At 43.8% G+C, this 23298-nt stretch overlaps 1 long non-coding RNA gene across 3 annotated transcripts in view; it reads right to left on the reverse strand.

Annotated features, from left to right (window-relative positions):
* Positions 627–23298, reverse strand: part of LOC106505184 — a 69288-nt gene continuing 46616 nt past the window's right edge. For 2 of the 3 annotated variants that reach the window (XR_002336400.1, XR_002336398.1), the window contains one exon: positions 627–1562. This is a non-coding gene — a long non-coding RNA (uncharacterized LOC106505184). The remainder of the gene's footprint in view (positions 1563–23298) is intronic. The other variant, XR_001299339.2, reaches the window with a different exon arrangement.

Below are 23298 nucleotides of genomic sequence, written 5' to 3' on the forward strand. Positions count from 1 at the left end.
GAAGGTTATTGCCATTGGAAATGAAAGCTTGATTGATTAGAACAGAGATGTGCCTTTTAAAAGATTAAATTCCTGGCCTTAAAGAATCAAATTCAACTCTCAAGAGGGAAGCTGCCCCTGTAACTCTTTTTTTCTCCCCGGGCAATTGTGATTCTCTTTTTCACGCCTTGAGATAGCAAATTGTGGATGACCACACTGTGTGAAGAGTCTTGAGTAAATGCCCTAGATCTAGAGATTATAATGAGGAGAAGGATGAAAAAAATCCAGAGTAGAGGCAGAGTAAGAGATGTTTTCTCCCTTCAAATGGAGTTGGCAAAAGGTCATTCTTAGTGGGAGTGAATGTTCAGTTAGATAAGTTAAAAACTGAAAAGCACTTAGTGATAGACTTGTGGGCTGGGCTGGCACTCCCTACCTCTGTCTAGCTGTGACTTCAATCTGATTACACTCAGCTTCCTTGTGTGTGTGTGGTTTTTTTTTTTTTTTTTTTTTTGGTGTGTATGTGTGTGTGTCTTTTTGCCTTTTCTAGGGTCGCTCCCGCGGCATATGGAGATTCCCAGGCTAGGGGTCTAATTGGAGCTGTAGCCACTGGCCTACACCACAGCTCATGGCAATGCTGGATCCTTAACCCACCGAGCAAGGCCAGGGATTGAACCCGCAACCTCATGGTTCCTAGTCGGATTCATTAACCACTGCGCCATGACAGGAACTCCAAGCTTCCTTGTGTTTGATTGGCCTGTCACACAGGGTCTGGACTATTTCTATCTAGTCCGAGGATGATCTCTGGGTTCAAATCCCTTCTAAGTCAACCTCTAAGTGGCTCCAAGGCAAAAATGAAAACCCAATCTCCCAATGGGACACAGAAGCAGACTAGACACTCAGCACACTCAGAGATGTTCTAGGTTGGGAATTATTCTGAGTCAAACCATCTCTCCTTCCCAACCCTTTAGAGACTGGCACTGCTGTAACATGATCTACCAGTTGGGAAGGTTAGTTTTGCCTTTTGTAAATTCCTTAATTGCTTTGTGTATTAAAACCAGATAGTGTTTAGTCATACTCAGCTTAATACATTTTTCTAGGAAAAGGAAGAGTTTCCTCTTTTAATGAGAGAAAATTCACATAACATAAAATTCACCATTTAAACCATTTTTAAGTAGACAAGTACGTAGCTTTCCGTACTTTACAGATTTGTACAACTACCAGGCTAACTCTGGGACATTTCCAGGACCTCAAAAAGAAAACCCGTAGCAGTAGCAGATAGTCCCAATATTCCTCTTCCTCCATCCCTCTTCCTACCAAGAGTAGATTCATGGTTGTACATTAATTTATATGGCTTTGGCTACATAGAACGTGCAAGGTGTAAGCTCCCCGACTCTGATAGTAGGGAATGCTCCTTGGTGTGTTCCAGTTACGTTTTCCGGGAGTCCCTTCTCAGTCCGGGTTCTCCACTTGATTCCATCTTCTGGACGGCTCTTCCTTCCCCGTTATCCTCCTCTGTGGCTCCTGAAGTGGGTGTTGGAAAACACGTCATCTGTGGCTGAGAGCTGTCTCAGACTGCTTCCCATCTGCAGAAGACGGGGACCCAGAGGTTATTTTACGGTTTGAATACTTAGAGTTGGTGCTTTGGGTACTATCTCTTTACATAATTGCTTTCATTTTTAATCAATTTGGTCCCAGGAAAGTCCATGTAAGTCAACAGCCGTACCCACAACTTTTCAAGAAATGCCTTTATAGGTGCTTTGATCTAATCATGCTTCTTGGATGATTGCACCTTTCTTTTCCCAAAGTCATTTTGTCAAGTGAGAAAATTTTCTAGGGCCATAGTAATTTAATCAGTGGACTCAGCAATGGGTGGGTTGGATATGAAACTGAAAGCCCTGACAGCCTGTTCCTAGCCAGAACACAGATTGGGACTTGAACCCATGTGCTGGGACTTGAATGCAGCTAAAACCCAAATTGGGGCCTGAACCCACATGCCAGGACTCGAACCCAACCAAAAGCCAGGTTGGGACTTAAACCCATGGTTTTAAATTTGAGTTACTCACCCTGTGGACTCACCAAGGGTCAGGTTCTTTATGCCTCCGCGCAGAAGGAATTCAGCGAAAGACAAAGGATTGACAAGTTTTTTTTTTGTTTGTTTTGTTTTTGTCTTTTTGCCTTTTCTAGGGCCACTCCCGTGCTGCATATGGAGGTTCCCAGGCTAGGGGTCGAATCGGAACTGTAGCCACCAGCCTACACCAGAGCCACAGCAACGCTGGATCCAAGCTGCATCTGCAACCTACACCACAGCTCACAGCAACGCCAGATCCTTAACCCACTGAGTGAGGTCTGGGATCAAACCCGCAACCTCATGGTTCCTAGTTGGATTCATTAACCACTGAGCCATGACCGGAACTCCAAGAAAAAGATTTAATAGGATAGGATGCTTGTAAGAGATGTAAACGGACAGGCAAGGACACTGCCCCAAGGCTCTGGTGGGTTTTATCATCCAAAGGTCTTGGGGTTGGAAAGCTCCGCCTCTTCATTTCCGGGAGTAGTAGCTCCTCCTTAGTATCTGGGAAAGTGTATATTCAAATCAGCTGAGGGGTGGTCTTCAAACTCTTGCCTTGGGTCTGAATCTAAATGCAGGCCTCATCTCATCCCCCACCCAATGACCTGAGGCAATTCTCGCACCTCCGTTAGTTAAGCAAGCCTGCCTTGTTCTGAAGGTTTTCCTAAATTCACAGTGGTCTCCCAACATCTCCCAGGTTCCCCTCTTTATCTATGATCCCCTACTGGGACTTCTACAACCACCTGTGTCTACCCCATCCCTATCAGATCTATACCCAATCCTTTACTTTTTTTCTATTTTATCTTTATTTTTTTTGTCTTTTTAGGGCTGCACCTGGGCATATGGAGGTTCCCAGGCTAGGGGTCTCATTGGAGCTACAGCTGCCGGCCTACACCAGAGCCACAGCAATGCCAGATCCGAGCCACGTCTGCAACCTACACCACAGCTCACGGCAATACCAGATCCTTAACCTACTGAGTAAGGCCAGGGATCAAACCCTCAACCTCGTGGTTCCTAGTCGGATTTGTTTCCACTGTGCCATGATGGAAACACCCCCAATCCTTTCCTTAATTCAAGACTCATTTGCCTGTGAGAATGGAGAGTTTTAATTTTCAACCCTAAAAGTACTGGAATTTCTGGATATTTGCAGTTCTGCTGGATGCAGCCTGGCTCGGACCCATGCTTCTGCTCATTCCAGGACCAGGCTGAAGAAGTAGTCACTGCATGAGACTTGATGGTTTCTGAGTGGGGGTGAGAATACAGGGGTTGATGGGAGCACACAATGCCTCTAAAAAACTCTGCTCAGGTGAGGCGGATGGCTCATCTGCTCAGGCCCCATCTCGGCATTTCACGTGGCCAAGCTCCAGTCAGTGGGACGGGGATGTCTGCAGGGAAAACTGGGTAATTGTGAACAAATGATACAGTCATCATGCCTCATGAGGTAGCTCTAAGTCTCTCCATAGAGAAGGACATTGAGGCACAGGGAGGTTGTGTCCTCGTCCAAGGTCTGAGAGCTCCTGAATGTGGGGCTAAGGTGTGATCCCAGGGGGTCTGTCGGACTCGGTGGTGCTGAATCATTTTCCAGATTCCTCCTCTGGGAGCTTTCATTTTTATGGAACTACCCATACCATCTTGACTAAATTCTCAGAAGGCTTTAACAAAAGCAATTTTACTAGAAGGCTCAAATATGGCAATAATCAAGCTTTGGAAAATGATGTTATGGATATCCTCAAGAAAGAATTCATTAAACATCTGCCGGCTGGAACGTGTGAGATCATGAAGCACGATGCAGGTGTATTGAAAACATGAAGGTCATCCAATCACAACGTGTTCAATAAACTCTTAGTCTCCTTCTGAATGGCTTTGCTACACATTTACCCAGAAACCGAGAACACAAAACTTAAGGTATCAGATCCTAAAAGGAGTTCAAGTTTGTGAATCTTATAGCCAGATAAGGAAATCTTTTAGGACAAATCCTAAAAGATTTGTCATTATCAACTCTAGTGTCTGGATTTAAAGGGTCTTGTTAGACAACATGGTCAGGTAAACGGTGATTCAAGCCACATGCTACAAGCCCATCTCAGGGAAGTGTTAGAATTACAAATACAGTCCCCTCCTTATCTCTGAATCGTCATCTTTTTACAACTCCCATTTCTTTAGAACTGGCTCAGACTCCTCTGGTAGAAGACTGTTCTGTACATTGCATTTACACTTGTCTCCAGAGAGGCACGGAGCGTAGACATAGTACAGAGCGCAGCTCCTGAACCCTCCCTAAATAAATATCTCTACATACAGATTTAAAAATCAAATTAAAATACAGTCAAGAGTAGCCGCGAGGAAAGAGTCATAAAACACAACCAGCACCCTGAATGAGGAGTACAGGATGGGAGGAGTAAGGGGAGGGGCAATTTGGTTGTATGGAGCTGGTTCTGCCCAGCCTCAGCAGGTCATGGATCAGAGCTGAACGGATGAGGAAACCCCACAGGCTTATTGTCAATGACTTAGAGAGTCTGGTGCAATGGCGCATGCTCGAGGAGTCCTTCTGGAGAAAACTGAGCTGGTGCCACTGGAACCAGTCCACACACTGGGATAGTCCATCTGCATAAACAGCTATTTTCCGGTGAGAATGTCCTCACGCATTGAATCCGGAGAGGTGAGCTACTGTTATTGAAGATCTTTGATACCTTGTAGCTTAACTGCCTAGAAAGTGTATGTCTCACTCAAGTCATAGTCTGATTGGGTATTTGGGGAGCAGCCTCCCACGCAGTGATCCTGGGACCCACAGGTCCTTCTGCCTAGCGACACTGCCATCTTCTGGAGTCTGAGTTCTCCACTGATGGTTTCTGGAAATAATATCTATTGCACTGGCTCACACTTCATCAGCCAGGACTGTCACGTGGCTCTTATAAGTGCAAGGGAACCCATGATCTGGTCTTCCTGCATGCCTTACAGGGAAGTGAAAGTGTTTAAGGACACATTGCCAGACCTATAGAGGCAAAACCCCATGTAGGTTAAACATCCAGCAACATCTGCCTCCATGAAGAAGGAGGCAGCTGTGACGGCAAGGGGTTCTCTGCTCTTCACCAAAATGAGGGCACAGGCCTTGGCCTCTGGTAGAGAGCCCTTCACAGCTCAGCTCCAACCTGCCTTTCCAGTTTCAGGTCTCAGGGCTCTCTGCCCATTCCCCACCATCCCTCCCTTATGTACTCAACCCTCAGGGCCAGAGGGGACCCCTGGCTAGTCTTTGAATATGTCACGTATCTTCACACCTTTGGGCCTTTGCAAATGTTTCCTGTCTGAAACACCCAACTCTTTCCCTTCATGCAAGAGCCAGCCCAGCCATCTCTTCTCTACGAGCCCTTCCCTGAACACCCTTCCCCAAATTAACTGCCACACTCCTCAGGTTCCCAGACCATCGGATACAGCATTGTATTATAACTTAGCATGTTGCATCTCACGCAGGTATTTCCTCCACATTTTACCACCCGGCTATGTGTCTCTCCTCTGTGCTGTCAAATGTGGGGAAAATACTGCCTGCGTTAGACCCTGGGAGTCCTAAAGGGTATCAGTGACTAACTGAAGAGGCTCTTACCAAAGGGAAGTCAAGAATCTGTCAGAAATTTGGAATCTAGTAAAGAGGCAGAGTGTAAGAAAAATTGCAAGCTATTTGGAAATGTGTACTTGATGCATCATTCATCCCTGGAGAAATAAAAAAGCTGAAAGAAAGCACAAGAAACACATTTCGGAGGCCAAGATGATCCTGCTGTTGTGTTCTTTGCAGCCCCAAAGCTGGTTCAGGCACATGGACTAGGATAAAACCAAGCTCAGTACGACCTACGACCTTCGACCTTCGGAGGAAACACAATCACCACACATTTGCATGGAGGAAGCCTAAAGCTTTAGAGAAATGCAGAAAAGAAGTCTGCTTATATTATCATTTCACGGCAGGGTTCTCGTAAAGGGAGGTGTGAAGCTCGGAGCTGAGTCCTGCTGAGTTTACTCTGAATCCTTCTTTCCCCACTGATGAGCTTGAATTTCCACCCTACCAGAGTCAACACAGGCAGCTACACTTCCAAAGAAACTTTTCCGTGACCTGAATGGATTGCAAGATGAAGAGGTATTTACGGCTCTAGGCTTAGTGACTGTCAGGGTAAAATGAGTTCACCTTTGATTCTGATTTTTGAGTGTCTGCCTTCCTCATTTCATGTGCTGGTGCTCATGCAAGCTTACAATCTCTTTCCTGCTCTCTCTCCTGGCTCTGATTCCTCCCTGCCTCAGGCCAGACCTTCTAAGACAAACTTTCCTAGCCATCAATGCCATGCTTCTTGCTCCCAGTCCTGTTAAAAATAGACCCTGTTTGGCTGCTCCAATCCTTAAAGAATAAGAGATGAGGTCATTTTCTGCTCAGAGAGTGGATCTGGACTGTGAGTGATTGGCACCAGCACATTCAATAGCCAAGGAAACATGTGTAAAAGTGCCTTCTCCCCTCCTCTTAAATATCCTTTTCATACATTGATCCACACATGCTTCCATTCTCATGACTGAATAGGCAACCCTATAATTTGTCAGCTTCATCCATTCTTTTCCCACCCCCTGGCAACGGTTTCTCTTCAGTGTCTGCCAAGATTGTCTATTGTCTTCATCAGTTTCTGCCCAAGGTGAGTGATAGAAGGATGATCTTATGGAATTAAACAGCAAAAAGCAACAAGCATGTCATTTAACAAGACTTGCAGGCATGGCTGATGGGGTTTCTCCTATAACTGCGTTTCATGTGTTTTCTGTCAATAGTTTAACGTTACTAAAACGTCAAGCTTCAGAAATGATCCCCGGACCAAAGCAGAGCCAAGGCAGAGGGATGTGTAGAAAAAGTACTGAAACGAAATGAAAGTACTGAGACCTAGAAATAAAAAGTATCAATTAAATTTCTGACAAGTCCTTCAGTTACTGTATAACATATTAAACATAGGAGGTGTGAAACCCACAAAGCATGTTTATACCTGAGCAGACTAGCTCTTTGCAAGTACCCAAGTGCAGCAACACATCGTCAGGGCAAGAAGGCAGCTTCAACTTCAGCCCCCAAATTGAGCAAATGATTATAGCTCTTCAGAGAGGAAAAAAGGGTAGATTTTTTTCATTTTCAAAAGTTTTATTGAAGCATAGTTGATTTACAATTGTTGTGATAATTTCTGCTGTACAACAAAGTGATTCAGTTACACTTTTTTCAGGTTCTTTGCCCAAAGAGATTATCACAGAATATTGGGTAGAGCTCCCTGTGCTGTACAGCAGGTCCCCTTTGGCCAACCATCCCATAAAACGCATTGTGTATATTCCAACCCCAAACCCCCAGTCCATCCTTCCCCCTTACCTATCCCCTTGGGTAACCATAAGTTTGTCTTCAAAGTCTGTGAGTCTGTTTCAGTCTGCCAGTATCTTTTGTATCATTTGTATTTTTAAATTTCACATCTAAGTGATACCACCTGAGGTTTATCTTTGTCTGATCACTTCACTCAGTATGATAATCTCTAGATCTTCCCATGTTGTTGCAAATGACATTTCATTTTTTTCACGGCTGAGCAATATTCCATTGTATATTTGCAAACGGTAGATTTTGGAGAGATCTGGGTCTAATTCCAACTTTAACTTTGAACAAACTACTTCATTTCTTGAGACCTTAGTTTCCTCTTCTGCAAATTGAGGACACTGAATTAGATGATTTCCAAGGTCACTTCTGATTCTATCTTCTGTGCATGGCATTGTCTAGTCTGTATATCATTTTGTCTGGAAGTTCAATGCCATAGTGTTCCTGCCCCCAACTTATGGCACCAGAAAAGGGCAACAACAGGGAAATGGGAATCCCTTTTTGGTTCGTCTTAGTGGTTTCAGTTCTGAAAGAGTGTGTGAAGGTGTGTATATGCATCTGTCTCGGGTACATGTTTGTGTAGCATGTTATATTCAGATTCGAAAGCCTTAAAGAACCCAGGTAAAGCCAGTGTGTTTCAGAGACTAAAACCCAGCGTATTAGCCATAGAGAAGCCTAGTACTTTGCTTTCTGTCCTTTGCTTTTCATTTTCTTCAAACTACCCCTCCTCTTCTCTCACTTCCCTTTTAGAACAGGGTGGCGGGGGTAACTCTTGCAGAATTGGCCACTAGCACAGAGGTTCCAATGATGCCTGTAAGGACAGCCTTAGTCTTCCTAGGGAAGTCAGGGGGAGTTAACAAAGGAATGAGAGCATCCCAGACTGGAGATGAAGCTTTCCTGGACCAGAGGCAGCTAATGATGCCACCAAAACAATGAGGGAGCAGTTTGAATTCTCAAATCAGCAGACTTTGTGTAGCTTCTGAAGTATCCTAAGCAAGACTCTTTAATGATGACTCCTCATTCTTGAGTTTGGAAGTATTTTGGTGTTTGCTATCTAAAAACAAAACTCAAGTTCCCATCATGGTGCAGCAGAAACGAATCCAACTAGGAACCATGAGGTTGTGGGTTTGATCCCTAGCCTTGCTGAGTGGGTTAAGGATCTAGCATTGCCATGAGCTGTGGTGTTGGTCGCAGATGAGGCTCAGATCTGGCGTTGCTGTGGCTGTGGCATAGGCTGGCAGCTGTAGCTCCAATTAGACCCCTAGCCTGGGAACTTCCATATGTTGTAGGTATTGCCCTAAAAAAAAAAAATAATAATAATAATAAAAATTTAAAAAATAAAAACAAAAATCACTTTTTCTTTGAACATATGCTTCGGCCAAGTTTAGTCTTCCTCAACCTGGTTATCTGAACCTAGATGTGCCATAAATTTCCCTCTATGCCTGTTCCAAATAACAGACAATATTTTCCTTTGTCTTACTTTTGTAAAAAAGAGACAACTATTTAAAACATTCAAAACAGGAATTAAAAAAAATAAAATTCCGTGGTGCAGATTCAACTTGCAATTCAAATGCTGCGAATTATTTCCTTGATGCTCCCGGACTTGGAGAGGTGATCCACTGACCTTTAGCTGATTTTCCTGTGTGTGTCCAGCAGGGTGCTGCTAAAGACTGGGAAACTCGTCCTAACCTGATGCCGGGGCTGGTAGTGAGGCCTGGCTGGGGACCTGGTACGGGGCTCATTAGAAGTCTCCTTGCCTGCAGTACTGAGGGCTCCTGGAAGCAAACCCAGCCTCAGCAAAAAGGCAACCGGATCCACGGACTTAGCCCAGTAACAAAGCCTTACTTACCAGTTGGAACAGGAGATTCTGCATCTGTTGCTTCGCTTTTTTTCTTGGCCGCTTTCCAATAAACTCACATACTATGAAAAATGTTTCCCTAAATAAGGGCTGTGTTCCTAAAAAACTCTCCTGAGACATTGGAGGCACAAGGAACAGGACTCAGGGGCCCCAATGCAACGAGATGACAGTCAGCGGACATTCTTTGGGGAGGGCAGACGTGATGGGGATGGTGTGTGTGTGTGTGTCTGTGTGTGTCTGTGTGTGACAGTGTCCAGAGCAGAAGTAGCAGTGTCCGTGGAAATGCTTCATGGAGGCAGCATGGGAACCTACAGAGGAGAATGCATTTCTCTCCAACAGGCATTAGGGTGTCAGCAGAGGCTGGATACCACAAGAGAGAAACATTAATGAATCCCATGGACACCTCCTGAGGCCCCCAGAAATATCTGGGGCCAGGGGGCATGAATGCAGAGAGCAGACGAGGCCAAGAAGCAGCCAAAAGATTAGTGACACAAGATGAAATTTTAGTTTGCCCTCCTGGAGTTCATAATCTACTTGGAAAGACAAGGCTGCATTGTGAGAGTATATTTGAAAGTACATGTGCCTTAATCACAGCGGAACCTGATATGGCCTTAAAGAGAGTGGGGATTGATTAGGTAGAGAAACTTCTAGAAGTGCTGAGAGCTGCGGGCCAGGGGAACAAAGTCTTCTTACAAGTGCACAGAGCCTATGCCACATGCATGGAGCAGGCTAGGAATTTCCTGCGTTGGGTGGTTAAATCCTTACCACAGTGTGTAAGGAGACTTTTATTCTCGGCAGAGGTGAGAAATGGAGGCTCAGCTAGATTGAGTGATGGGCTCATGGCCCACATTCCAGAGTGAGTGAGAAGAGAGCTGAGTCAAGGGCTGATCCAGCTGCTCCCTAAGAACAGTGGGACAGGAAGGTGGTACAGCAGGCAGGAGACCTCTAGAGCTAAGCCAGGGGGTTTGTGTGCAAGTTCTGTAGGTAAGGGGCACTGACTGGCGCTGTTTCTGGGGAAGAGGCCACGATATTCGCTGTGGTTGAGCAAATTAACCAGGAGGTAAGATGGGAGGAGCATGAAATAAAGGCAGTCTGCTCAAGGGGGCAGCTGGTGACCCAGGCCTTGTGGAATAAAGAGGAATGGGGAATCGAACACCCTTTGAATGGAAGAAGCTTCAGGTCTTGGTGGCTTGTGCTTAATGAGGTCCAGGAAGCCCACTGTGTCGTCGTGGAAGGCCCTCCACAGGAAATGCTGCTTCCTGTTTGCTGGGCCAGCCCCAGAGGCCAGAGCTCCCCAAACTCCCCAAACTGGAACGGAAATCCAAGCTCACTTACAGATTGTGGGAAAGGGCCCAGAGTGGGCACTGGGCAGGATTAGAAAGGCTCTCTGAGATGCTAGAGTCCTTGTTCAGTCCACTCTAGCGTGTGGGCAAAACTAGAGACATCTATAGGCTGGAGCCTGGGCTCCACAAAGTGCAGGCAGCACTGAGATGAAGTCGGAAATGTCACTTGTCCTTCCTCCAAGCAAGGAGAACAAGAGACACAATCAGCCACTAGTCTCTTGGAATTATGGCTTTAACTGAGCGGTGTTTTAGTGTAGCCTCAATCTTTGGAAGTGGTTAGGCTCTGTCTTAGATGGGTGATATCTGTCAGTTGGAATAATCAATAAGTTGCAATGCCCTAATTCTCATCCTGGATTAGTGCTAGTGCATGCCTGTGTGTGTGTGTGTGTGTGTGTGTGTTTTCATAAAATTGTCTCATGTTAAAATGTACCATTAATTTATTTTCCAATGTCTAGGTTAGAATATAACTATGTGATATATATCAAATGAACCTCATGGCTACAGTCCAAATGTAACAAATGAATCATTTAAAACTATCCGCATATTGGCGATGCCAAATTTTTCATTTTCTCCCATTTTATAAGTGCATCATATCTCAGCTCCAAATCAATCTATTAACCTTGAAAACATTTTGAGCTGGAATGAAGGTTAGCAGTGAACTTTGCAACCTTCCATGTGATATTAGTCATCTTTAGCAATTATTATTGGCTTTGAGTAATGAGGAGTCAGTTGAGACAGGAATAGTAACGTGGCGGTTACCAATAAACTCGACTTCAGAGGCCACAGGGAAAATGAAAGGCATGCAGAATCAGGCTTTTTTAAACCTCCAACTTGTCTGCCACCAAGCTCCTACCTTTTAAAAACACATTTGAACATTTTGGCAGCTATTCTGATGAATTACACATAGAATACTCCAGTAAAATATTTGTTAGGAGATAAGGAATTCTGTTCAGTGGATCTGAAAGGCAACTGAAGAGTAAAATAAATAAATAATAATAATAATAATAATAATGTCTGCCCCCTAAACCTCCACCGGGATGAGTCTGATGGATTTCCCAGGTGCCAGGACCAGAGGCTGCAATAAGATGGGAGAAGCAATGCAGGTAGAAGTTTAGCAGCATTATTTTTAAAATTAAAGTCCAAATAAATGTCTCAGCTCAAAACGCCTTAGGAATACATAAATATATTATCCTCTGGATGAATTTTATATTGCATGATATTGATTTTAACACAATATAAAATATAATAAAGATACTTGGGGGTTCATAACATGAAAGAACAGGTAATGACTTGTCCATATGGGACATATGAAAATACTTCTCCTAAATTCTTCTGCCATGTTTTATGGATATTCAACTTGCATGCCACGGACAGTATGGAAACTTGGTACCATAAGTGGAACATTTTTCATCTCAATTATTTGTTGGACAGGAAATAAAATAGTGTTGTCTTTACTGCAAAAGAACCTAACTTCATGGAATTTGAAAATACCTGTAGTTGTATTATTTTATCAATTTAGAAATACTTCACATAGGAATGTGCATTTCATCTGCAGTCCTTAAAATGTTTATAGTTGTCTAATATTACCAAAGAAAAGAAACACTAGATTTACTTCTAAAGCCAAATGTCTTCTGCTTCCATAATTGAATTGGATTTTTAAGAAGTTGGTTTCCTAGGAGTTCCCATAGTGGCTCAGTGGTAATGAACCCAACAAGTATCCATGAGGACGTGGGTTCAATCCCTGGCCTCTCTCAGTGGGTTAAGGATCAGGTGCTGCTGTGAGCCGAGGTGTAGGATGCAGACGCAGCTCAGATCTGGTATTGCCGGGTCTGTGGCATAGGCTGATTCGACCCCTCGTCTGGGAACTTCCATATTCTGCACACGTGTGGCCCTGGTAAGATGAAAAAAAAAAAAAATTTGGTTTCCTAGTATCTTAGCTTATGTGTGTTTTTGTTTGTTTGTTTTTTGCTTTTTTAGGGTCGCACCTGCAGCATATGGAGGTTCCCAGGCTAGGGGTCGAATCAGATCTACAGCTGCCAGCCTATGCCAAAGCCACAGCAATGTCAGATCCAAGCTGCATCTGTGACCTACACCATAGCTCGCAGCAATGCCGGATCCTTAACCCACTGAGCAAAGCCAGGAATTGAACCTACAACCTCATGGTTCCTAATTGAATTTGCTTCTGCTGAGCCACGACAGGAACTCCAGCTTACGTTATTTTAAAGGAGAATTACATTAATTTCCACTAGTTTTTAAATAATATAGAAGATAGTCCAACTGTAAATTGTGAAATCTAGATTCTTGGGACTGGAGATGAACTACCTCTGGCCAAGTAATGGATAACAGAAAGTTATTACTTTCAGCAAATGCACTCAGTGACTTTTCCAGAGAAAGAAAGAAATTAGCAAAGACCTGCTGACCCTAAAAATTCTTCCAAGTGACCTAGAACCATAAGAATTTATCCAATAGAGTTGGGAGAGTTCCAGTTATATTGGAATCCGAAATTTTGGAACCAAATTCCTTGCAAGCTGTTCCTTTTGTTGTCTTTTGGTTGTTCTAACTCCTGCACTGTATCAGCTGGAGAAGGTTCTGAGCAGCTACAGGAAAAAGACTGGGGTGGGTTGGGGGGCGGCATCTGACGTACTTGCCACGTACCCCACTCAGCATTTAATACATCCTTAGTTGCATGGTAGTAGGCAACTTCCTGATGAACTAAAAATCCCCAGTCCAGTGGAACTCCTCAGAAAATGGAAGGAATCTCCATATCCAGGAAAGATTCATTTCATTTCATTTTGGGAAAATCTTGGGAGGGGATTTCAGGAATACGCAGTGGATCTAAGCCACTGAGGCCACAAAATACATTGATTTCTTGTCTCAGTAAAGGATCCAGAGTCGAGGGCAACTATCAGAATTTGCAAATAGTAAACAAGGATGGATTCATTCTGGGGTACACTCGTGGAGGACTTGAGCTGATATGGGTTTATCCCCTGATGCTCAGAGACAGCAATGGGGGATTAAATCACAAACTTGTCTGGAGGGGAGTGTTTTACCAAGAACATGTTTAAGGAGAGCTATTAGAATTTACTCTTGGTCTTCCTTTGTGGCCGTGTACATGTTTTGTTTCACCTCTTAGGTTGTTTGGAAATGTTTTGGTTTAACTGGGGAATACTTTATTAATGGCGGTTCATCTCGTGGCTCTCTTAATGACTTGGCCTAAGAACAAAATTAAACTTCCTGCATTTGATTTCTCTAAAACATATCCACCAAACGCAATTGCCCTTTCTGTCAAATAAGCCCTTACTGGTTTGGAAGTCTGAAGTGATTTTTTTTTTTCCTCTCTCATTATGGTTGTTCCAAGACTCTTGACATTCTCTAAATCATCTTTCGCGGAGTACAAGAGGTCCATGAGGAAGTCAAGATCGATGACAGACTTCATCTCTCTTGAATTTTAATGCAAATGTCTGCTCCCCTAATCAAACAAAGGTTAAAAAAGGAAATCAAATTAGCTTATTACAAAAGCCAGCATAACTGAACTGACAAGAAAAATGCTTTCTGCATGAAAAGCCCTTAATCAATACCTTAAATAAGAATGTCACTGGAAAGAAGGGGTCATATGTGGTCAGTCATAATCTGCAAATCAATACGCCCTTTTTAATAAATATTTGACCACAGCAGCTCTATAGGCATTGCCCATAAGTGTTTCTTTCCTTACACCAAAAAGAAACCAAATTACGGCATAAATGTAATGTTCAGGGCACAATCTAAACTGTGAGAGAATTCAAGGTTAAGGCTATTTCACCTTTTCATCATTGGCTATTAAATGTGGGAGAGATTCTCCTTAGGACCTTGTCTCAGATCCCAGTCGCCCAGGTAATTTAGCTGTTCAAAAGTAAAATGATGTCAGAATATAGATTACCTATTAGAGCTGGGTCTAGGTGCAATTTTCCTCTCCAAGACTTAGTTTGGCTATCTGAAACTGTTTAATCAAATATTATATGTGCAGTAGAGCTTCAACTTTGTTTTTAACTCAAGTCTGCAAAAATACAGTCATGTGGCAGACAACTTTTTATAAGCAAGCATTCTTTCATTGTAGTGCAGCAAAACCATAATCAACGAATAGCTACTGAGCACTTTCTGCAGGCAGCAGGACCATATGAATTGATAAGTCGTTAACATTGCTAGGCTGTGACCTGGGATCTTCCTCTTCTTGGGGAGGTGACCTTGGGCATGAAAGTATGAATATGAATGGTGTCTACTTCAAAGGCCATTGGAAGATTTAAGGACCTAATGTATATAAAGATGTTAGCACAGGGCGTGGCCCATTGTCAGTGATAAATAGGAACTCCTTAACTATTAGTGAATCATGATGGTGGGCATACAAAGCAACACAATTTAACACACAGTTCTGGTTTGAGCAGCCCAACACCACTCAGAATTTAATAAAATATGCCTATCAGGCCATAGGAGATACTAAACCACAGTCTATAATTTTACAGTATGTGTTTGACTTGCTTTCTTTCTCTTTTGCCATCAAATGAGATCAAGGAAGATTTTTTAAAAAATTTTCCTTATAATAATTTTAATCATTTAGAAATTTTCAAAGTACCTTACTAAAGAGTCCAAATAACCAAAGAAAGCAGAGAGAATAGTCACTGTTCTGAAGATTCGTTCCCTCATCTCTCCTTTGAGATAAAATTTTTTTATTCTTCCATAGGAATTTCTGAAAGAACTTTTATGAAGCATTTTCCTTAAAAAAGCCTTGGCTTGCATAGCCTTAATCTGCATGATCACTGAAGATACAAAATTTATTTCCTCCTCCACTTGAAATTAAATATACTAGTCTCATCTTTCTGAGATAATTTCAAGTGGTTTCTGCAGAAAATAGGAGTTCTTGCTCTAGGTATCAATGGATGGGACAGAGAAAGCCCAGGGCAAATTTATACATCAAAAGCCCACCACCCGGCCTTGCCAGGAAGCCTCTTACTGCTGGTGTTACTGCTCATTCATTTAATTATCCTTAGGTGACCATGTCAAGATTTCTAGACAGTATCTGTGGGAGCGAAATGCTTTGAATGTTTGAGCTATATTAGTTAATGTAAAACCAGTGTCCTTGAGTATCAGAGAGAGTGAATTATAAAATATGTTAATTAAAATACAATGGTTTTGAATGGAACTCCTTCTCGATCTCTTCAGGTACCTAATTTAGGGCCATGCATATATTGGTACTAGGGCTTTTAAAGTGAAGAAAATTGATGATGGTGACAAGCACACGGGCAATAATTTCTAGTTTACAAAGTGTTCTCTTTAACCATTTTCACAGTTATTATCTGATTTAGCTCTCACAGCTAACCTGTAGACAGGTATACTTTTTTTTCACATCTTACAGAAAGAGGAAAATGGATCTATGTAAGTTGAAGCATGTGTCTCAAGTTATACAGCTAGAAAATGATCGGAACACAGTTTTAACTTCGGCCCCTTAGTTCCAAATATTTCATTCTTCCCCATTACATAACATTGATGAAAATTTCCCAATTTAAAAAAATATTTGACAAGGCTGAACATCTCAAAGGCCAAAGGTAGAAATGATGGATGCAGTTGCGTGCTTATGATTTTGAGTGACAGCATCTCAATCTTGCATGTACTCTGTGATTTTGAGGTAAAATCCTTGCTTCACTGTATCGGCATTTGAGGCCCATCGAGTTACATACAGATGTTCTATTTCTACTTTGAAACTGTAGGGATTGGGACTGTGAAGAGAAACATTTACATTGCTCAGAAGCAAACTCACTTGTCATAAAGTATTTTGGAGAAGTCATGATGTGCAGGACTTCAGCATAGCCAATTGTCTTATAAATTTAAGATGCTCCACAGTAATGAAGGGTGACCTATAGAGGCTGACAGATTAGATATCAAGTAATTAGATTTGTTCCAGAGCTTATCTACTTCTGAGCAACAATTGCAAGCTTCGTCCCATCTGGGATGAGTCCTATTTGCTGTCTGGACTTGAATTTTGATAAGTCAAGGTCGTTGCACTCAGCCAGTGTTCTTTAAAACACATACACCTTCCAGAAGGGCGCTGCTTTCTTTAACACAGGGCATGACAATTAAATTATTGTTATTTGGGGTTCTTGTTAGGAGATGCCAGAGAGAAGGCAGGCACCTATTCTTGGATTTGGCTATAGAAATGAAGCTGTTCTGAGGTCAGGGGCAGACGTACATGATGCTTCAAATATCTTGGTGCTGAGTATCATGCCCAGAGAGGAGAAAGAAAATAAGGGAGCTGAATTCTATCTGGCCTAGGGGCTTCCAGACAATGCAGAGAAAGTATGCATATGAATGGTGGAATTAGTCTTGGCGTAAGTGGAAGGAATCCATCAATCAATAAACCGTAAATAGCTGTTGACTCCCTTGTAGGTGGTCAAGGACACCATGAACATAAATAAATCATGTTCAAGACTATAGGAGATACACGTGGTAAGACAAAAGCTCCTTCCTTCAAGGAATGTATGATCTGATGAGAACATTTCAAAATATTAGGGAGCAATCAATGATAGGTCCACAATCAATGGTGTTTGAACCCTTGCTTTAGGGAGAGAAAGAGCAATCTTAGAGGAGGAAACTCAGGCAAGCATTTATTGAACTCAGTTGGGTGGTATGCGGATAGAAGGAAGATATAAAAGGTAGTCCTAGGGAGGAAATTCACCATGGAGGGAAAATTATATGAGCTGGGTCTGGCGGATTAGAGATGAAAAGGTTCAGAGAGAAATAAAAGTCTGGGATATTAGATGAAACCCATTCGTGGAAATGAGAGGCTGAGATCCGTAGTTCATTATGTAGACGACAAAGTGTCACCAGCCATTTTTTCGGGGCAGGGGTCTGACTAAGGGGATGCATGAGAATGGCTAAGCTGGTGGTAACTAGTATGAGAATGGGTGGGTGTGGGACCAGAGACTGGAGGGAAGGAAGCCTGCTAGGAGGTGCAGCAACCACTCAAGACCGTTTTGCTTCATTCCCATCAATGAAGCTTGAGATTAATATATACCCAAGGGTTCTCAGCACGAGAGTAAAAGACAAAACCATTGAGAAACTTGGAGAGTTTCTCATGGTGGCTGGGCCCTCATGTGGGAAGACTAGCAGTGTGTAAGTGGTGGCCTGGAGTGGGAGAGACGATTGTGGACTAAGAAAGGGAGAGGGATGAGAGCAAAAAATTCCTAGCTGTACCCTCTTTTCTTCTCAAGAGAGACTCCTGTCACCCCGTTGGCTATCATGAGGCAAGAAAGCCAGCCTGAAGCTGCAAGATTAGATGACCCCAGGGCAGCTCAGGAGCTCAGTGGGGCTAGGAGGTCAGTAGTTGGGTATAGGAGGTTGGCAGAGCTGGAACTTTCCATACCTCCCCCAAGGGCAAGGCCATTATCACAGAGTGATAAAGACAGATGACACATTATTCTGGATCCTCACTGCAGTGGTGATGGCGCAAATGTACATGTGATTAAAAACAATGACACTGAACTACACAGGCTCTGTACACCTATGTCTGTTTCCTGTTTTTTGGTTGTTGTTGTTGGTATTTTTCCTGAGCTACCTAAGATATAACCAATGGGTAAGACTGAGTGAAAGGTACGCAGGACCCCTCAATACTGTCTGTGCAACTTTCTATGAATCTATAATTATTTCAAAATAAAAAGTAAAAAAAAAAAAATTACAGTTTTTTAGTAAAAAATCCGGATTACAATTCTGTTAGCTCTCTGACCTGAACCTCTTCCTCACGGGACACAGACTAGATCCAAGGTCTTCCTCTCCTTCTCCAGATAGATGTTACCAGCTGAAGCAATTGTTAGTCCCGAAAAAAGACAGTCACAGAGGGGAAATGGTTAGGGATGTGAGGAGTACAAGCTAAACGGCAGACAGACAACCAATGCGTGGGACTCACCCGGAGGAAGCAGAACTGTGTGTGAAACAGACCAAGAATGCAAAAAAAGGCACAATTGATATCCCTAATTAATTAATGCAGGAGAGGACTGAACAAGCAGTTATAAAGAAGATGCCGTCTGAGGACTTCTTATGTGGCTTAGCAGGTTAAGGATCTGGTGTTGCCACTGCAGCAGCTTGGGTTGAGGCTGTGGTGCGGGTTCGATCCCTGGCCCAGGAACTTCCCCATGCCTTGGGCATGGCCAAAAAACCTCCGAAATCTGAAAACAAAAACCCTTACAGAGATTCCAGCAATGTCTTCTCAAATGATGTGTTTCCTGTTCTCGGGGTATTGTGGGAGGGCATGTGTGCAGAGGGGTGGGCAGTGCTGGTGGAAAGGGGGGTGTTCAGGCAGAGGGGAAGTTCCGGTTCAGTTCAGGGTAACAAGCATGAGGGGCGCATTACACACAGGGCACCGTGGCAGGCACGACAATATTACCCTGGCCTGGAGGAGTTCCGATTTCCTAGCCTCTCTTCCTGGTTTGGAGTTCTGCCTATATTTTCCTACACTAGGCAGTGATACCATTAGCATCACCCTTAGCATTTAAGCTGTAATCCTTGAGCTTCCGGTGTCTTCTTTCCTTGGGCTCACCCAGCATTGAGGAACCGCTCCGCTGAGGAAGGGGCCCAGAGTCAAATGCATCGTGGGGGACGGGCCAGAACGTGCCAGGGATGGTCCTGGGTGACCCAGAGCACACACTTGCCCCCAAAGTCTGCTTCTGGTCGGCAGATGTCTGTACTTTTCCTCGAGCTGGGGTTACTTGCCCCAGAAGGCTTCTGTAATTCTCTCCAGGAGCAGTGCGAACACCTAGCCACCGCCCATCTGCAAGCTCTGCAGAGCTGAGTAAGGAAACAAAGGTGCTTTGTCTGTGCAGCCTCAGCGGTTCCTTTCCCAGGTGAAGCCCGGGATCCCTGCTGGGGCTCCAAGGGGATTTGAGCTGGAGCCAGCAGTCAGCTTGCGGATTCCTGGGGACTGGGTGGGGGTTCAAGGTCACACGTGAACCTCATCTCCACCCTCCTCTTCAATTCCTTTCCCAAGAAAGCCTCATGAAGAGCCCCGGGCTGAGCTTCCAGAAATAGGGATTAAGGGCCACTTGAGCCCCTCTGTCCTGGTCTCCAGGCCCGGCTAAGGGAGCATCTGAAGGCTCTTAGGCTCATGATGCTGGTCTTTCCCTCGGCGTGTTGGACGGGCCCCGGGTGTGGTTTGTGGGAGGCCTGATTTCCATCCGCACATGGTTTTGTCCACCCTCGCACCAGGGTGAGCAGGAATCCTCCTCGCACCATGCATTATATAGTGTTACGCACAACAGGAACACATTTTTTATGGTGTTGGAAAAAATACAAAGGGTGATTGTGCTGCTTTATTCAGCGGGAGAGAACTAAATCAATATGTTGAAATTTTTTTTTTTTTTCAGTGAACCATTCCCATGATCTATTTTTCTGACTGCAAAACATCAAACATTGTTAAGGAATTATAAATAGCACGTGAATCAATCTGCGGCCTTGCCTTACACAGGCTCTTTAAATCCCAGTCATGATTTAATATGCGAACAGACCCAGTGCACCTGTCTCAGTGAAATGCAGTGGGTCTCCCGCTGAGTGGTGAGTGATTCCTTCCCTTGTTCTAACTGGGCTCCGCTTTCTTTTTTTTCCTCCGTGTTACGGATCCTCACGTCTTTCCAGTAGCTTATGTTTATCTTGTGCATTAGATATGCCTCCAGTGATTTTCTTCCTGCTTTATTTCGCTGGGGCGGTATCTGGAAATGTGATCAGGCAAAGGGTGTAGGGCCGCACAGAAGTGTCCTGTTTTCCAACCGAGCTAAGGGTTGGCGGGATCTCAGGGGCTTCCTCCGTGAATAAAACACCGAGCTAGTTTTGCCACTAAAGCATAATCCAGGAGTGAACGTATAATGGAGAAATAATTTGTACTGGGTGAATAAATGATATGGTAACATCTCTCTTTCACGGTCTTTGTGATAAAAGGCAGAATGCGCGGTTGGGGGGGATTTCTTGTAAAAGCAAGCCTGAAACCTCCTACTTGGCTCCCTGGGTGGGCTGATGTGGGAGGCAGAAGCTTGCCAGTCGGTTTAGGTTCTGCTCTTTGGAATCGGTTTGGAAACCATCTCAACTAAATCAACCGAGATGAGCTTGGTTAGGGAAATGATTCACCTGTAAACAAAATACCCAAGCCCTGGCTGAATATAGCCTGCGCTTAGATTACCAAATGATGTTGGCTTGAACTCCTGCTGATACACGAAGAACCTTCACCCTCCCAAGTCAGAGCCGCCCGGGAGGCCACAGGCTGTGTGCTCTCCATGAGTCCTTGTGTTCTTAGGGAGCCTTTTCTTGAAGAGTCAGTGTATCATCATCTCTCCTGCTCCCAGCCATTGCTCTGGGCACTGATTCTTCATGGTCCCCCCCTGTGTCAGCTCCGCTGTGGCTCCAGAATGTGTCTCTTCCACAGGGAGACAGTTGATGCCCAGCTGTCATGAGGCAGGGAGAGAAGAAACATTCTGCCTGCAGCCCAGTCCAAGTTCCGCTTCCCAGCCCTTGGTTCCTGCTCCAGAACTGACTCCTTTTTTTCAGCAATGACTCAGGAAAAATATCCACTTCCCTCAGAGGGAGCCACTCCTACACACAGGTGTGTAACGGCTTGCTATCAGCCTATTCTGGGTTACCTATTCATTAGAAACGGCATTTAGGACAGTTGATACCAAGTTCAAGTTGGGCTGTGCCAAGCCCATGCCAGGTGGTTTGCGCAGACTCAGTTCCGGGAGGCAGAGTATCCTGGTAAGAAACAGAGTTTCTATCTTTTGCTTGGTCTCCAGACCAGACATTCCACAATTTCCAGGGTCGGTGGGTGAGGTCATTTTAGCACAAAGCACTTCAAGCCTCCCCATCACTTAGCTATACAGCTGCATATCTAGCTATACAGAGCACCAGCGGCAATGTGCCCACAGCCCGAGGAAGTTCCGTGGAGCCAAGAGACGTTGCCTGTGCCCTTTGCTCCCTACTCTCCCCTCCACCAAATAAAATCAGATTGTGATCATTTACTATACAACTATATCATAAAATTCATTGACTTATTAAAAAAAATCCTTAAATGGCTTTGGCTCAGTTACATCTAGCTATGTTTCAATTCTTCAAACGAATTATCTTCTCAATGTTATTCATGTCAGTAATTACATCTAAGTACAAGGAAAAATAAGAGTGTACCTTCTTTCAGATCCAGAAAAATTCAAGGAATACTTAGAGATTTTTTTCCAAAAGAAGGGTCAAGGGTCAGTCTTTAAAAAGGTGAATGCACATCTCCAAATTCTTTATAGATAGAAATTCTTTGTTGCTAAAGAATGGTTCCTTTTCCCAGGTTCTAACTACCAAGGTCCAAAACAAATACATTACAAATTTGATAAATTGCTATGTGATAAACTTCATAAAAGGAAAAAAAATTCTGTGTGGGTTATTAAGCCCTTGTTTTCTACTTGGGTAACTTGAATATTAATTAAAAGAGAGAGAATCAGAGCCAAGGGGTTAGGCTAAGGGATCAGTTGGGAGGAAAACCTAAATGGAAATTGAGCACCCGTTGTAGTCAGTTCTGTGCTAGGTAATTTACACAGGAATTAAAAATACACATTTATTTATTTATTTTTACGGCCACACCCATGACATATGGAAGTCCCCAGGCCAGGGACTGAATCCGAGCTGCAGCTGTGACCTACACCCACAGCTGCAGCAATGCTGGATCCTTTAGCTAACTGTGCTGGGCCAGGGATCAAACCTGTGCCTCTGCAGTGACCAGAGCTGCTATGCTACAGTGGGAGCTCCTACACATGATATTTTATTCTGCTCTTCAACCATCCAGTAATGGCCAATAAGTTGGCCATTATTATAGCCACTTGATGGATGAGAATAAAATATAAGCTCAGGGATGTGAAATATCTTGTACACGGTCGCATAATTTGTTTATAAGTGTGGAGCGTGGATTCCACGCCCCTCTTCTTTCCGTGGCCATGTTATATTTCTTTCTTTCTTTATATGTTTATTTACTTATTTTTGCTTTTTTAGGGCTACACCTGTGGCATATGGAAGCTCCCAGGCTAGAGGTCGATTTGGAGCTGCAACTGCCAGCCTATGCCACAGCCATAGCAGCACAGGATCTGAGCTGCATCTGCAAACTATACCACAGCTCACAGCAACACCAGATCCTTAACCCACTGAGCAAGGCCAGGGATCGGACCTGTATCCTCATAGATACTAGTTGGATTCGTTTCAGATGCACCACAGTGGGAACTTTCTCCATGACCACTTTCAACTTAGAGAGTATGTTCATCAAGCTGTGGAAAGCCTGGTGGGATTCCCTTCTCCATCCTGGACCTTTGCATACACTTTGTCGGACAAAACAAATGTGACCCTGAACCTTGGCCAATTAAGACTTGTAATTTATTCATTTGCGTTATTAGGACATGCCAGACACAGTGGGGAGGGCAGGCGTGGAAGCCAGGGTGGTGGATGAGGTCATTTTAGCACAAAGCACTTCAACCCTCCTGAAATCACACCAATCCCACCTCCACACCAGCACCCTGAGGAGAGACAGGGTTGCAGCCTTAGGTCATTTGGGGCATTAAGAAACCTTGAACTTGAAATAGACTCACTCCTGTGATTATTTGCTATTTTCCACATTCTTCCCATGGTCTGTAACTCTGTGTAACTGACTGTGGATTTT

Source organism: Sus scrofa, chromosome 10, assembly GCF_000003025.6.
Source record: "Sus scrofa isolate TJ Tabasco breed Duroc chromosome 10, Sscrofa11.1, whole genome shotgun sequence".
Taxonomy (NCBI): Eukaryota; Metazoa; Chordata; class Mammalia; order Artiodactyla; family Suidae; genus Sus; species Sus scrofa.